This window comes from Bufo gargarizans, chromosome 1 (genome assembly GCF_014858855.1).
Source record: "Bufo gargarizans isolate SCDJY-AF-19 chromosome 1, ASM1485885v1, whole genome shotgun sequence".
Lineage (NCBI taxonomy): Eukaryota > Metazoa > Chordata > Amphibia > Anura > Bufonidae > Bufo > Bufo gargarizans.
This window is the reverse complement of record NC_058080.1, coordinates 35,986,552-35,991,063: the sequence shown is the minus strand read 5'-3', so window position 1 is coordinate 35,991,063 and position 4,512 is coordinate 35,986,552. Positions and strand designations below refer to the sequence as shown.

The following is a 4,512-nucleotide window of genomic DNA, read 5'->3' as shown; positions in this document are numbered from 1 at the left end:
GGGCACAGTTACACACATGGGGGGGCACAGTTACACACATGGGGGGGCACAGTTACACACATAGGGGGTGGGGCACCGTTGCACATATAGGGGGGGGGCACCGTTGCACATATAGGGGGGGGGGCACCGTTACACATATAGGGGGGGGGGGGGGGGCCCCGTTACACATATAGGGGGGGGGGGGGCACCGTTACACATATAGGGGGGGGGGGGCACCGTTACACACAGAGGATGGAGGAGGAGCGCACAGTACACGGGTTCCGGCGCCTCCCGTCTGCACACCGGGCACACAGCCGCCACGTCTCCCGCACACCACACTCACCTCGCCTAAGACTGTCCCCCGGGATTCCCCCGCACTTCGCCGTTATCCCTCTCTCAGTTCCGGGCACGGGCTGTGGCCCCACTCACATCAGCCGGTGACAGCAAAACCAAGCCTCGTTCTAGCAGCCAATCACAGAGTCGGAAACAAGGGCCGCCTGCGTCATCCTCCAATCAGCACCGCAGGAGAAGAGCACTCGCCAAACAACAACCAATCAGACGGCGGGAGACGTCGTCTCACACAGAAATCCACAAATCAATGGTAAGGAATCAGGATGAGGCTTGAGACGCTGAGCTGTCTAGTGCGCATGCGTATTCTGTATCTGCCATGCAGGTCACTGAGCCCATTCTAATGTATAGATAGAATATCCACAGGACACTTGTATAGAACATCTGTATAATGGTCCTGTGATATATATATATATATATATATATATATAGAGTCCCCCACACTGCACACTCTATATGTGAACCTCCCCTCTAATCACAGCCATGGAATCTCCATAGACAGACATTGGCCGTGCTGTAAACGTCTGACTCCTCCAGATGGGCCCCACCACCTGTGACCACTGTGCCCCCCAACAGTGCCCACTATGGCGCCGCACCGGTCACCCGTACATAGCAGCTCCTCCAGACCGCCGGCGGTACCCAAAGTCAGACCCATATGTCCTTCGGGTAGTCACTGCCCAAAACTGCAATAAAAGCGATCACATAGAAGCTACAGCTGATACCTGTACTCTGCCTGACATCACAGACATACCCTCCCTCTGGAGCATCCATCCTTATGACTCTGTGTTGGGTCTTTCCTCTGTTACTCCTGCTAAAGTTATCAATGAATTGCCTCCAGTTTGCATGGAAGGTCCAGCTGGGTGTTACCAGTTTGGGGGGTGTCCCTGTATAGTCTGACACTATCCAATCAGTGCTGCCAGAGACTGTGCAGGAACACATCCCCAAATGGTAGCACCCAGCTGGACCTTTTCTGCAAACAGCTGGGAATTAATTCATATCTTCTCGTAGGAATAATAAACAAATAGCACAACACGGAGTAATAAGAAGAGATCCTCTAGAATTGTTATTACCGGGGGTGGAGGGGGTGTCTGACCGAAACAGACAAGTCAGGAGCGGGGACCCGTCCCCTATAAATGTATTAGTTCAGGCGGTTCCTCAGGGATTAGGGGGACAGGTCACATAAAGATGGCTGATGTAAGCGCCCTAGGTTCTGGGCATGGTGCCAGTCCATATTAATGGCGCCCTCCCCTATCACAGGAGGCTCGAAGTGTGGGCCTATCAGAGGTGATCAGAAGCTGCCGCTCCAGAGAGCATGAGGGTGACGCCGCAGGAGTAGCCATGACATCACTCTAACCAGTAGGTGACAACAATGTACAGTCCTTTCCTAATATAACGTCAGATGATGTATAGAAGTGGATAATCACACCACAGCTGGAGAGTGACCACTGCCCGCTGGGTCCTCTCCCATCACCCAGGTCCTAGAGCTGCTGGATCCTGGAGAGCAGAACCTGACGCACCAGCCGGACATCACTGGACCTTCCATTTGAGTGTTTGGTGATATATATCCGAGCTCTGCTCCTGACTCTCTCTGCTCTCCCCCTCCCTTCTCCAGTGTCAGGGATAGCAGGAGAGAGGGGGTGAGGCTGTACATGACAGATTGTGTGAGAGGATCCAAAGAGGGCACAGCCTGTACAAATGAAGGAGAGCAGACCGAAGGGAAGGCAGCAGCATCCTGGACACACAGATCAATCATGTATTACATGGGAGACATACAGGTCCTGCATGTATTACTGGGGACACACACAGATCCTGCATGTATTACTGGGAGACACACAGATCCAGCATGTATTACTAGGGGACACACAGATCCAGCATGTATTACTGGGAGACACACAGATCCAGCATGTATTACTAGGGGACACACAGATCCTGCATGTATTACTGGGAGACACACAGATCCAGCATGTATTACTAGGGGACACACAGATCCTGCATGTATTACTGGGAGACACAGATCCAGCATGTATTACTGGGGACACACACAGATCCAGCATGTATTACTGGGGGACACACAGATCCAGCATGTATTACTGGGAGACACACAGATCCAGCATGTATTACTAGGGGACACACAGATCCAGCATGTATTACTAGGGGACACACAGATCCAGCATGTATTACTAGGGGACACACAGATCCAGCATGTATTACTGGGGGACACAGATCCAGCATGTATTACTGGGAGGACACACAGATCCAGCATGTATTACTGGGAGGACACACAGATCCAGCATGTATTAATGGGGGACACACAGATCCAGCATGAATTACTGGTAGGACACACAGATCCAGCATATATTACTAGGGGACACACAGATCCAGCATGTATTACTGGGAGGACACACAGATCCAGCCTGTATTACTAGGGGACACACAGATCCAGCATGTATTACTGGGGGACACAAAGATAGAGCATGTATTACTGGGGGACACACAGATCCAGCATGTATTACTGGGAGGACACACAGATCCAGCATGTATTACTGGGAGGACACACAGATCTAGCGTGTATTACTGGGAGGACACACAGATCCAGCATGTATTACTGGGAGGACACACAGATCCAGCATGTATTACTGGGGGACACACACAGATCCAGCATGTATTACTAGGGGACACACAGATCCAGCATGTATTACTAGGGGACACAGATCCAGCATGTATTACTGGGGGACACACAGATCCACCATGTATTACTAAGGGACACACAGATCGAGCATGTATTACTGGGGGACACAGATCCAGCATGTATTACTGGGAGGACACACAGATCCAGCATGTATTACTGGGGGACACACAGATACAGCATGTATTACTGGGGGACACACAGATACAGCATGTATTACTGGGGGGGGGGGCACAGATCCAGCATATATTACTGGGGGGGGGGGACACAGATCAAGCATGTATTACTGGGGGACGCACAGATTCAGCATGTATTACTGGGGGACACACAGATCCAGCATGTATTACTGGGAGAACACACAGATCCAGCATGAATTACTGGGAGGACACACAGATCCAGCATGTATTGATGGGAGGAACACCACACAGATCAAGCATGTATTACTGGGAGACACACAGATCCAGCATGTATTACTGGGGGACACACAGATAGAGCATGTATTACTGGGGGACACAGATCCAGCATGTATTACTGGAGGACACACTGATCTAGCGTGTATTACTGGGAGGACACACAGATCCATCATGTATTACTGGGAGGACACAAGATACAGCATGTATTACTGGGGGACACACAGATCCACCATGTATTACTGGGGGACACACAGATCGAGCATGTATTACTGGGGGACACAGATCCAGCATGTATTACTGGGAGGACACACAGATCCAGCATGTATTACTGGGGGACACACAGATACAGCATGTATTACTGGGGGACACACAGATACAGCATGTATTACTGGGGGACACACAGATCCAGCATCTATTACTGGGGGGGGGGGGGGGGGGGGGGCACAGATCCAGCATGTATTACTGGGGGGGGGGGGGGACACACAGATCCAGCATGTATTACTGGGGGACACACAGATCCAGCATGTATTACTGGGAGAACACACAGATCCAGCATGAATTACTGGGAGGACACACAGATCCAGCATGTATTACTGGGAGACACACAGATCCAGCATGTATTACTGGGGGACACACAGATAGAGCATGTATTACTGGGGGACACAGATCCAGCATGTATTACTGGGAGGACACACTGATCTAGCGTGTATTACTGGGAGGACACACAGATCCATCATGTATTACTGGGAGGACACAAGATACAGCATGTATACTGGGGGACACACAGATCGAGCATGTATTACTGGGGGACACACAGATCGAGCATGTATTACTGGGGGACACAGATCCAGCATGTATTACTGGGAGGACACACAGATCCAGCATGTATTACTGGGGGACACACAGATACAGCATGTATTACTGGGGGACACACAGATCCAGCATGTATTACTGGGGGACACACAGATCCAGCATCTATTACTGGGGGGGGGGGGGGGGGACACAGATCCAGCATGTATTACTGGGGGGGGGGGACACAGATCCAGCATGTATTACTGGGGGACGCACAGATCCAGCATGAATGAC

General features: G+C 51.2%; 1 protein-coding gene across 2 annotated transcripts in view; it reads right to left on the bottom strand.

Annotated features, from left to right (window-relative positions):
- Positions 1 to 452, bottom strand: part of LOC122938890 (dynactin subunit 1) — a 59,982-nt gene extending 59,530 nt beyond the window's left edge. For both annotated transcript variants that reach the window (XM_044294747.1, XM_044294756.1), the window contains exon 1: positions 323 to 452. The gene's annotated coding sequence lies outside the window, so the exon portion shown is untranslated. The remainder of the gene's footprint in view (positions 1 to 322) is intronic.
- Between the last annotated feature and the right edge of the window lie 4,060 nt (positions 453 to 4,512).